The sequence below is a fragment of the Heloderma suspectum genome, chromosome 1, assembly GCF_057233095.1.
Source record: "Heloderma suspectum isolate Gila_16-S chromosome 1, 16-S_ref, whole genome shotgun sequence".
Taxonomy (NCBI): domain Eukaryota; kingdom Metazoa; phylum Chordata; class Lepidosauria; order Squamata; family Helodermatidae; genus Heloderma; species Heloderma suspectum.
Window position 1 is genome coordinate 196,252,424 of NC_139458.1, and position 13,281 is coordinate 196,265,704.

A 13,281-nucleotide genomic window follows, 5' to 3' on the forward strand; every position below is an offset into this window, starting at 1 on the left:
TCCATGAAGGGGTATTCAGCTTGTGATTGACAACAATTCCAAGATCCTTCTCGCTTGTAGTGTGGTTGAGCCACGTATCCCCCATCTTGTAACTTTGCATTTGGTTTCTTTTTCCTAGGTGCAGAACTTGGCAATTATCCCTATTAAATGTCATTCTGTTGTTTTCTGCCCAGCGCTCCAGTCCATCAAGAACACTTTGAATTTTGTTTCTGTCTTCCAAAGTATTAGCTATCCCACCCAATTTTGTGTCATCTGCAAATTTGATCAGCATCCCTGCACCTCCTCCTCCAAGTCATTAATACAAATGTTGAAGAGCACTGGGCCCAGGATTGAGCCCTGCGGTACCTCACTCGTTACCTCTCCCCAGTTTGAGAAGGTCCCATTGATAAGCACTCTTTGAGTCCGATTTAGGGTTGGCGGAGAATTTCTCCCAGAAACTTCAGGGGGCCGAGCGCCAATGTGTTCAGCCCCCCGAACAAGTTTCGGGGAGAAATCCTCCGAACCCCCCCACCCCCCGCACCCCCCCCGGGATGGGACTTACCTTCACCGAATGGCCCTCCCTGTGGCTGGTCCGGCCGGCGGTTCGGCGGGTGTTCAAGCAAGGCAGGAGCGGCAGCCGGTCTTTCGACCGGCTGCTGACACCGCCATTGCAATAAAAGAAAAAAAAAACGCCCCCTGATAGGCTACAGTGACGATTCACGTAGCCTATCACGGCTAGATCTGCAAAGTCAGCCGTGATAGGCTATGTCAATCGTCACGTAGCCTATCATGGGTGACTTTAAAAAAAATTTAAAATACGTGTGTACGGATAATGGCGGCCCCCATAGGGAGCCGCCATTCCCGTTCCTTATTTGGTCGCTGTAGTCTACGTAAAGATTTGCGTAGACTACGGCGAAAATAAGGGCAACGCTATTTGCGTTGCCCTTATTTTCACCATAGTCTACGTAAACATTTACGTAGACTACAGCGACTAAATAAGGAACGCGAATGGCGGCTTCCTATGGGGGCCGCCATTAGCGTACGCGCTTTTTTTTTTTTTTTAAAGTCACCCGTGATAGGCTACGTGACAATTGACGTAGCCTATCATGGCTGACTTTGCAGATCTAGCCATGATAGGCTACGTGAATCGTCACGTAGCCTATCAGGGGGCGTTTTTTGTTTTTTGTTTAACTTTTGCGTTCGCGGCCGGGAGAGGCAGGAAGCCTCCTCCCCGGCCTGAATTTCGGCCGGGGCGAGGCGGGAAGCCTCCCCCCCTGGCCTGAACTTTGCGGGGGTACCAGCGAAGCGCCTCCCCCCCACCGCGAACGTCCTTCGAGGACAGGTAAGTGACTTTCGTCCACCCCTAGTCCGATTCTTTAGCCAACTGTGGATCTACCAGATTGTTGCTTCATCTAGCCCACTTTGAGCTAGTTTGCTCATCAGGATATCATGGGGCACTTTGTCGAAAGCTTTGCTGAAGTCAAGGTATATTATGTCTACAGCATTCCCACGGTCCACAAGGGATGTTACTTGATCAAAAAATGAGATCAGATTCATCTAGCAGGACTTGTTCTTGACAAATCCATGTTGGCTTCGAGTAATCACTGCACTGTTTTCAAGGTGCTTACAGATGGATTGCTTTATCATCTGCTCCAGAATTTTCCCAGGGATTGATGTCAGGCTGACTGGTCTGTAGTTCCCAGGTTCCTCCTTTTTACCCTTTTTTGAAGATAGGGACAACATTATCCCTCCTCCAGTCATCTGGCACTTCCCCGGTCCTCCATGATTTCTCAAAGAGAATAGACAGTGGTTCTGAGAGTTCTTCTGCCAGTTCCTTTATTACTCAAGGATGCAGTTCATCTGGCTCTGGAGATCTGAACTCATTCAAAGTAATTCGGTGTTCCTTGACCATATGCCTATTGATCTCAAGCTGCAATCCTGCCCCTTCAGCCTGTACTTCGCCTTTGCCAGGGGGGTCATAGACCCTCTTTTGGGAGAAGACTGAGCCAAAGTAGGAATTGACCACCTCTGCCTTTTCTTTGTCATCTGTTATCATTTTCCCATCCTTATTTAATAGCTGAACCACCATTTCTTTCCTCTGCCTTTTACTATGCATGTAGCTGAAGAAAGACTTTTTGTTGCTTTTAGCATCTCTTGCTAACCTCAGTTCGTTCTTAGCTTTAGCCTTCCTGACGCCATCCCTGCAATTCTGTGCTACCTGCCTGTACTCTTCCTTTGTTACTTGGCCTTCTTTCCCCTTCCTATATGTGTCCTTTTTTGTTTTCAGGTCGTCATCTCTAAGCTTTTTGTGAAGCCACATTGGCTTCTTCTGTTGTCTTCCACCTTTTCTTCTTGTTGAAATTGTTTGTAATTGTGCCTTGAGAATTTCCTTTTTAAAAGCTCCCACCCATCTTGAACTCCTTTTCTCATTAGCATTGCTTGCCATGGGTCCTCACTGATCATTGTGCTAAGTTTATGAAAATCAGCTTTCCTAAAATCCAGGGTACGCGTTTGACTACACTCGGCTTTTGCTTCCCTTAGAACCAAGATCTCAAGTACAACATGGTTGCTTTCCCCCAGAGTTCCTGTAACTGCTACTTTATCCACTAAGTCATCTCTGTTGGTTAGGATCAAGTTAAGGATAGCTGATCCTCTAGTTCAGTCAGGAATTTCCTGGAGGGGCCATGTTTTGCAGAATTTGTCTCCCAACAAATATTGGGCAAATTGAAGTCCCCCATTACTACTACATCATGCTTCCTTAAAACATTGGCTATTTGCTTTTCAAAAGTTTCATCCTCGTCTTCTCCTTGATTGGGTGGCCAGTAATAGACTCAAACCATCAGGTTCCTTTTATACTTTGCTCCATTTATTTTGATCCAGATGCTCTCGATGGGGCTACCAAGCTCATCCTCCTGTATTTCTGTGCAGAGATATGTATTTTTCATATACAGTGCAACCCCACCTCCCTTTCTGTTCCTCCTGTTCTTTTTGAACAAGTTATATCCTTCAATTGCTGTATTCCAGACATGAGTAGGGATGTACGAAAGTCACTTACCTTTTCGAAGGGTGACATTCGTGGTGGGGGGGAGGCACTCCGTCCCTCCCCCCAAAATTCTGGCTGGTGGGGAGGTGCTCCGTCCCTCCCTCCCAAAACTCTGGCCGGCCGGCTCCACTCCGCAGGGATTCTGCGGAACTGCCGGCCGGCTCCGCCAGCGGTCAGACATCCGGCCACTGGCTAGCAGGGACACAAAGGGCAGCGGCCGTAGCTGCCACCATTTGCGTCCCTGTAGTCAGCCGTGATAGGCTACATAAATGTTTACGTAGCCTATCACGGCTGATTTAAAAGAAAAAAAAAGCGCGTATGCAAATGGCGGCGCCCATGGGTGCCACCATTTGTGTTCCTTAGTTTGGAACGCAAATTTTGCGTTCCTTATTTTGCGTTCCTTATTTTGGCATGTCTTAGTCTACGTAAACATTTACGTAGACTAAGACGGCGAAAATAAGGGGAACGCAAATAGCGTAGTGTAGCGTAGCGGGTTTTTTTAATTTTAAATCAGCCATGATAGGTTACGTAAACATTTATGTAGCCTATCATGGTGTTTTTTAAAAATCTAGCCGTGATAGGCTATGTAAATCTTTACGTAGCCTATCACGTTTTGTTGTTGCTGTTTTTTAACTGGAAATGGTGGCAGCGGCAGCCGGTCGGAAGACCGGCCGCTGTAGCTGCCAAACTGCCGCTGAACTGCTGCTGGAGCCGCTGCCGCCAGGAAGATCCTCCCAAGGTAAGTCCCATCCTGGGGAGGGCGGGGGGGGGGCAGACCGTTCCGCCACCAATTTCGGGGGGCTGAATGCGCTGGCATTTGGCCTCCCTGAGATTCGTGGTGGAATTCTCTGACATCCCTAGTCATGAGAGTCATCCCACCAAGTCTCAGTTATACCTGTCAAGTCATAATTTCCCTTTTGTATTAAGAGCTCAAGTTCTGTTTGTTTCCCATACTCTGAGCATTAGTATATAGACATCGAAGACCATGTGCTTCATAGTCTGGCTTCCTTCCTACATGTGTCTGAAGACTATTATTGGGCGCTATTAGAGCTCTTCCCTCCATTGCAGTGCATGCGCCTACGTCCATTGTTACCCCCAACTTTACATCTCCCTTCCCCGTAGGATTCAGTTTAAAGCCCTCCTGATAAAGTTCTTCATGCTGTGGCCAAACACATTCTTCCCAGCCTTTGTGAGGTGCAACCCGTCCCTTGCCAACACCCCATCTTCCAGGAAGCATAGCCCGTGGTCCCAGAATCCAAATCTCTCTAGTCAGCACCACCTTCATAGCCAATCATTCACCTGGAGTATTTTTCTTTCCCTTTCTATCCCTCTTCTAACTGCTGGAAGTATGGATGAGAAAACTATCTGGGCCCCAAAGTTTCCTTCCCAAAGCTTCGAAGTCTGACGTGATTTCTTCGTAGCTCCGCTTGGTGGTATCATTTGTTCCCACATGGATGGGAAGAAAGGGATACCTGTCAGTGGGCTGAGTGCAGGCAAGGCAACCTTTCAGTCACGTCTCTAATCCATCCTCCCGGGAGACAACATACCTGGCGAGTCCACGGGTCTTCGCGACATACTTGGGTCTTGATCCCACGCAGCAAGGAGTCTCCTACTACTACCACTCTCCTCTTCTTCTTGTTGTAGGCCTGGGTTTCATCGCTTCTGTTTGACTGACCTTCAGCCTCTTGCTCACTCTCATGTAGGTTCCCCGATGATTCTTCCTCTGCAGGCTGTCCTCCAGTCTCATCCGCAAGTACCTGGAATTAGTTCCACAGCTCCACTGCTTCCACTGGTGCAGAGTGGCATCTACTTCTTCTTCTCCTAACTGTCACCCTTTACCAAGGAGTATCCTCTACTCCATTTTTCTTCTCCTCAGCATTTCCCACTTCTGCCTCAGCTTGCTGTTGCTCTTCAAGCTTCTGGTCTTCCCTTTGCTGCTGTAGTTCCCCCATTCTGTCCAAGAACTCTTCATGTTCTCTTATTCCCTGGAGAGTCAACAGTTGCTGCTCCAGTCCACTTATTTTTTCTTCCAGCAGCTAGGGATGGCGGAGAATTCCGCCACGGATTCCAGTGAGGCCAAATGCACTGGCATTCAGCCCCCAGAAATCCTTGTCAGAATGGCGTCCCACCCCCCACCCCCCGCCCCCCCACGGATCCCCCCCCCCGGGACGAAGCTTACCTGGTGCCGATGTTCCGGCGGCGGTGGCTGGTCTTTCAACTGGCGGCCGCGGCCACCATTTCCATCTGCCCTTTGCTGTGATAGGCTACATAAGTATTTACGTAGCCTATCACGGCAAGCAAAAACAAACAAACAAACAAAAACTGCATATGCAAATGGCGGTGGCTACAGCGGCCGCCATTTGCATTCCCTTTTTTTCACAGTTTTAGCCTATGTAAATATTTACATAAGCTATTACGGTGGGGGAAAAAAGGGCACCGCAAATAGCGTAGTGGGCGCTATTTGCGTTCCTTTTTTCCCTGCTGTAATAGCCTACGTAAATATTTACATAGGCTAAAACTGCGAAAAAAAGGGAATGTAAATGGTGGCTGCTGTAGCCGTCACCATTTGCATATGCGGGTTTCTGGGTTTTTTTTCTGGAAGGAAGGCTGCCCAGTGGCCGGATGTCCGGCTGTGGGTGGCCCCGGCTGGCGGCTCCGCGGAATCTCTGTGGAGCAGAGCCAGCCAGCGAAGGATTTTGGGGGGAGGTGCAGAGCGCCCCCCCCACTGTGAATTGCCTCGTCAAAAAGGTAAGTGACTTTTGTACATCTCTACCAGCAGCGTGATCAGCTTGCACTTGTTGCAAGTGTAGGCCATGTTGTTGTCAGGCAAGAAAACAAACGTTGCACACACCTTGTAGGTCACCACCACTGGAGAGTAGGGTTGGCGGAGAATTTCTCCCCGAAACTTCGGGGGGGCCGAGCGCCAACGTGTTCGGCCCCCCAAACAAGTTTTGGGGAGAAATTCTCTGCACCCCCCCGCCCTCCGCACCCCCCCCGGGATGGGACTTACCTTTGCCAAATGTCCCTCCAGGCGGCGGGTCCGGCCGGCAGTTCGGCGGGTCTTCGTCTGGGGCGGGAGCAGCAGCCGGTCTTTCGACCGGCTGCCGCCGCCGCCATTCCAATAAAAGAAAAAAAAAACGCCCCCGTGATAGGCTACGTGACGATTAACGTAGCCTATCACGGCTAGATTTGCAAAGTCAGCCGTGATAGGCTACGTAAATCGTCACGTAGCCTATCACGGGTGACTTAAAAAAAAAAAAAGGTTTACGTAGACTACAGGGACCAAATAAGGAACGCGAATGGCGGCTCCCTATGGGGGCCGCCATTTGCGCACGTGCTTTTTTTTTTTTTTTTAAAGTCACCCGTGATTTTTTTAAAGTCACCTGTGACAATTTACATAGCCTATCACGGCTGACTTTGCAGATCTAGCCATGATAGGCTACGTTAATCGTCACATAGCCTATCACGGGGGCATTTTTTAAAAAAACATTTTAGTTCACAGCCGGGCGAGGCGAGGCGCCTCCTCCCCGGCCTGAATTTCGGCCGGGCAAGGCAGGAAGCCTCCCCCCCGGCCTGAACTTCACAGGGGGAGCAGCGAAGTGCCTCCCCCCCACCGCAAAAAGCTTTGAGGGCAGGTAAGTGACTTTCGTGCACCCCTACTGGAGAGTCTTGTCCTTCCATTGCCTCTTTTCCCTTTTTGTGTTTAGCTCTGTGATTGTTCTAGACTAGGGATGTACGAAACACTTACCTGGTTTCGTCCAGGGACATCTGTGGTGGGGGGGGTGGCGCCCCGCCCTCCCCCCGAAATCCTCAATGGGGGGAGGCGATCCATTCCTCCTCCCCAGAATCCTGCCCAGGTAGCTCCACTCTGCGGCCAGGCTGTGGAGCCGCTGGCCAGGCCAACCCGCAGTGGGGCCTCCAGCTGCTGCCGGGCTGCTGTGGATGCAAATGGTGTCCTGAGTAGGGGACGCCATTTGCATCCCTATGGTAGCCCGTGATAGGCTACGTAAATATTTACGTAGCCTACCACGGCTAAAGGGGAATCAAATGGTGTCCCCTATGCCATTTGCATTCCCGCTTTAGCTGTGATAGGCTATGTAAATATTTACGTAGCCTATCACGGGCTACCATTGGGACGCAAATGGCATCCCCTACTCAGGACGCCATTTGCGTCTGCAGCAGCAGCTAGAGCCGCTGCCGCCGCCACTGGAGCCATCGCCGGAGCCAAAGCTGCAGCTGGAGCCGTCACCAGGTAGGCTCCATTCCGGGGGGCTTTCGCGGGTGGGGCAGGTTGCTCCTTTCCTCCATGGATTCTGGGGGGCCGAATTCACTGGAATTCAGCCCCCCTGGGATCCATGGCAGAATTCTCTAACATCCCTATTCTAGACTAGCCTGCACCTGCTCCTCTACTCAGTAGAGGTTAAAAGCAGAGTCCCACTGGTGTGGACGTGTGTGTTACAAGACAAATAAATGAAAAAAAAGTTAGTTAAAAAAGAACAAGAAAATATAGTTATATAGATATCCTATGTTCTCATATTCATTGTATTATTTTTAAAACTGCCAGTGTTATCATGACCTTATACAAATCTATGACACAGACATATTTAGAATACATTAAAAATTTCTAATCACCCCATTCTGAAATTATCATAGTGTTGGGAAAACTGCAAGAACGAACAATGAACATCTCTTTCCCTATGGTGCTTTTTAGTATAGAAAAGAGATGACTTACAGAACAATCCTATGCACACCTACTTAGAAGTAAGCCCCATTGATTTCAATGGAACGTACTCCAAATTGGAAATGTGTATAGTATTGCAGCTTTAAGGGTGGGGACATGACAGAGGTTTGTGTGGCAGTTCTAATGCTAGAACTTGGGGTCATCCAGTGAAATAGATTGGCAGTGGATGCAGGACAGACAAAATCAGTGTTGTACTTTGTGGGGAGCATGGAAGAGCGCAGCTCCAGAATTCATTTTAAAGCAGGATCAATAACATAATTTGTCATCACCTGCTGGGATCAGATCCTGCCACATGAGATGATAACTATGGGTGTTTACCTTTGACTTTTGTTTCTGATTATTCGGTCAAGTTCACAAAGCCTGGAAGTAGAGGAAGTGGAGCCAGCCATTCTATGTAGGATATGGGTGGGCAATCCTTTTGTCCCCATGGGCCACATAAGGTGGTAGGTGGGTGGTCAAGGGGTCACATGTCAGTGGAAATGGCTTCAGCTGGTAGTGGGTGGAGCCTGGGCTGGGTGGTGGGTGGGATTAGGCCCAACATCCCCTTCTCAAACTTTCAGTACAGTCACAAAACACATTCAAACTGATTTGCACACATAAACACACATACACACTCCCTCACAAACACGTTCAGTCTCCCTCTCTCTCACACACACACACACACACACACACTGGGATGGGGAAGAAGGCATGATGGAGAGTCACCTGAATGCTCCTTCCTCCCCTGATAAATCATGCTGAGGGCATGTGCGAGTACAGTTTACATGGTGGGGCGGTGGGTGGATTTGCCTCCGGGGGGGGGGGGATTCAGCAGCGGGTGGCTTGGGCACCCAGCAGGCTGCACTGAAGGTTTCTAACTGCCACTTGTGGCCTGTGATGAGGGAGTGGGGAGGGAGGAGAAGGAGAAGAAGAAGGAGAATTTTCAGAGGGAAATAAAAGATAGCGTAAACTTCTGACTTCAGGCTAGCAATTGAAATGGTAAAACATCTTTGTAAGATTATTTGCATTTTTTAAATTAGGATCTAAAAGATTTCAGGCAGCTAGAGTGGAGTCATTGATAAACAAATTCTCCATCAGTGAGTAGTGTTTTTTAGGCTGAATCTATGCATGTCTTGCATGTCTATTCAGAAGCACCATTGGGCAACCCAAGAAACAATACAGAAGATTGCAATCTTAGACTGCACTCCTATACTAGGGATGTTGCGGGCGCCCGACTGAGTCCGGGAATTCGTCGGGCTCCCCCCGCTCGTGACCCCCAGACTGCGCTCACCTAGACGCTCCTTGTTCACCCCCTGCTCATGCCCACTCGCGCTCTCCAGGACTCACCATGGTCCCATTCAGTGAGCACCTGCCATTTTTGCACCTTTGATTTCTACATAAAACAGGAAGTTTAAAAAAATGTGCTTATTTAAATATGCACAGTTTGGAGCTGGAAAAGCTCAATAAGCACAATATTAGAGGTATAATCCCTCTAATATTGCACTTATTTAGCTTTCCCAACTCTAAATTGATCATATTTAAATAGTTACTGTGCATTTACTGCCCCCTTCTCAGAGCATCACAGTCCCGATTCAAATGGGGGCTATGTGTGCTTGCACGAAGGGAAATAAAGCTATCAAACATCGTTACATATGCTTGTGTAGTGGAACATTTAGTTTGGCTCTAAATATTAAACCTTTTGGGCTTATGGAAGAGTTCACAAATTCTGACAATGTCAGTAAGCTTTACATTACCCTTAATAGGATTAACATGTCTTTCAGATTAAAGTATGCAAAATAAAAATTATACATTTATTGAAAAATGTAATTATATCAAATTATTTTATCATGAAGTCATGTACCAATGCAAAGAAGAGTCTGGATAGAGATTCAATTTAGCTATGATCTTACTGTGAAGACAAGCAAAATTATAGATCCGGCAAATCTGTATGCCTGGTAGAGCACACATACACTCATTTCTCATGTTTCTTTTGACTGCAAAAAAGGGGTGAACATCTGTGAGATTAGGGCTTTATATTTATGGTTGAATATGCATATTCCCCACATGATGTATTCTGCTGTGCTCATGGATGGGGATGCATATGTGGTTCCATTGCTCCATCATGAATATAGCATTAATGGCTATCAGAATTCGGATAAGAAATCATCTATTCCTCATCTATTCCCAGACTAATTCACAGTTTGGAACACTTTTATCCACACTTCTCTGAATTCTATGAAGTAGTTGTCAGCGCAAAAAACCTACCAAAATCCATCTAAAAATGCATAATTTAGTTTACACATGTAAACAATATGTATTTTGTGAGCAATATCTCAAAAAGTAATGCGTGTGTGTGTGTACATGTTTTAAAACTGCATATTGATGCAGACAGAACAGAATTATTAATGAACTCATGCACAATTGACACAGATTGGAAATACTATTTACAAATACTATTTTTAAATAAACACTATTTATGATTTAATTTACAATAATAAATTTATTTATTCTATTTATTCCATTTTATTTATAAATAAATACTATTTCCAAAATAGACTGATCCATCCATCCTTAGAGAAAGACATTTCAGCCCCTGAAACATGCTGCACTTGAGATCATTGGAAAACACTTACAGTACCGGCATCATTCAGTAAATATATTTTAATAGGGAGCCTGCTTTGGATGTCCTTCTGGGAATCATTCCATAACTTGAAAAACCATAACCTGCATTTGAATGCCATTCTTCTGCACATAGATCCGTATAAAAGCAAAAGCTGCTTTTCAGGTTCCTTGTATAATGCAGCATTGTATTAATGGTGCACATGTGAGTGAGTGAAAAATGAAAATAAGGACTTTTATTACATTAGAGGCAGTTGAATAGATATAATCTTCCATCTTGTTGGCTCTTAAAATGCTACACTTGGATTAAGTTCCATACACACACACACACACACACAATCTATGGTACAATCTATGGTATCTGAACACATTTTGCTTCAGGCTGTGTGGTTGGGGGAGCATGCCATGTTCTGAACTCTAAAGGATCCAGGAGACAGAGACAAATTAGTTTTTCCCTTCAGCAAGGGATAACATATTTGGAACAGATTTTTTCTCTTTTTTTCAGATATCTAAATTATCCTTCCAACTGCATTATTTTCTAACAGGGCAATATCTGGGTCTCAAGGCAGGAGGATTTAATGTCAGTGATATACTTATTCCAACCCAGCTATTCTGCAAGATCATTTGAGTGAAGACAGATGTTTTGTGTTGTTTTTACTCAGAAAGATACAGAGGCAAGTAGCACTACTGAAGGTATTTGTGTGACTGAAGCCAACAGAGCAAGGATGGGGGGAAATCTCAATCAGTTCAATTTTGATAAGAACTTAACAAATTTGCACATACTGAATCAATACACAAACAGTTATCCCTTGGTATTCACACTTCTCAGAAGTTTGTGCTGCAAAATTTTTGTGCTGGGGGGAGGGGAATGCATATATTAGGGGAAAGTGTGCAAAAAATGCAAATATTTCTGTGTTGGGGGGCATACCTAAAACAAATTATATAAGTGAAAACTATCTGCAAAAAAATATGTATGTTAGGCAAAATTGCGTATAAAAAATTAGGAGAAATGTGCACAAAGATGTGTACACATTTCCATGTGGACTTCCTTTAAAAAAAAATAAAAATCAGAATCTGATGCAGAAATGGGACAGGTCAAACTAGAGATTGGAAAAATGAGAAATAGAGAGAATTCGGCATTGTGAGATTCATCCAGCCCTACTACCACAGAGTTGTTGCTCAACAGTGAGAAGAGGAGGTGGAGGAGATGAAGGCCATGTTCTTTTGAATACTTGCTTTCCTGGCCATTGATGGATTGCTGAGCTTGGTAATAGAGTGGAGCATACAGTGTAGATCCAATTTCAGAACCTAGTATAGTACACTGGAGGGACATGACTAACACTAATGAGGAGGGCACCCCTAAGTCAGAGAGCAGGTAACCTGCAGTGTTGCTGCAGTTGTTCCTATAAGGAAGCCTACTGAGGAATGAATTGGCTTTCAGGGCCAAACTCTGTTACACTGAATGCTTAATATGCCGCTATGTCTGCATTTATTCATCAATTAATTATAGGCATGCGGGAATTGTTGGTGGGACTGGGACACATGGGGAGAGGAGGTTTAACCCCACTGATACCAGTGGGAACTTTTTTCCTCAGCTTCATAGCTGGGGGGGGGGTTGTCCCCATAACAGATGGGGAGGGAAGGTATATACCTCCTCTCCCCATGCACTCCAGTTCCAATAACAATGAGGAGCATTCAGCATAATGTGCAGTTTGGCTCTCAGGTAAAGGGTCACACTCTGTTTCTGATGCACAGCCCTGGTGAGGCTGTTGTATCTTCTGCTTCCTCTGGGACTAGTGTGATACCAAAGGTGGGTTCCACAGGGCTGAGTGAACTTCTGGGGATGAGTCTTTGTTATCTGAGAAAGTTTGCGAGGAAACATTCTCAGGAGCAAGGCAAGTTGTAAGCATGGTCTATTGTGGTACTTTTCCTGTTCACTCTGGTATCTCTCTAAGAGGGGTTGACTCAGTGGCTTCTTCCCAAGATGTTGCCAGGAGAGACTGTCCCTGTTATCAGGGTCCTTCATATCCTAGAACTTCTGTTCTGATGCAGAAGTTGAGTCCATTTCTGGCCCATGATAGCTTTGTCTGAGACGATGAGTAAACCATGTTATGACTCTGAAACCTAGTAAAAATAGCAATGATTATCATTGTTCTTGCTTCATTGGCTGTGTGTAAAACAGTGTATAAAGCCAACGATCAATTATCAAGTGAATGATCATCAAAATATTGATTCCACACAATGATGTCAGGCGGAGGTACCTGGAGGGCTAGATCTAAGTCTATAGATTTCAGCTGACAACAGTAGCAATGCACCCTTCAGAACCTGATTCTCTTGGAGCTTGGGACACTTTCAGGAACTGAAATCATGTTATCTATGTTATCTATAATTTTCAGTCTTTGAGACAGACCATATTTTCTTGAACGTAGCTAGGGGACCTGGAAAACCCAAGGTTACTTGTTCATACATATACAATAGTTTACTTTAACATTCTATTCAAGTTATTTTAGTTCCATGTTGAACATCCAATGAAGTAATGACCTTGGTTAATTCCATATTCACAACTCTTGCATCCAGATGATATTTCCTTCACCCCATACACGCATATTTTCCTTGTATGAATTTTAGTTTTAGTTTCCTCTTTCTCATTGATTGAGATAAACTGACGGAGCAAAAAATGTATTCTTAAACAACATCAAATATCTAAAGATAAATAAATCACCATGTCCTATAATAAGAAGTTTACAAAAATTTCAGGAATACTAACACAAAATTCACAATGCTTAGATACAGATGGGTTGCCAGATAGCTGATGGGAGACCAAGACAGTCTATCTGGCACCATAACTCCAGAGTTCCACAAACTGAACCTTTTCTGCTGCAACCAATTCTCTTTGAGTATTTTAAAATCTCCTAGTAGT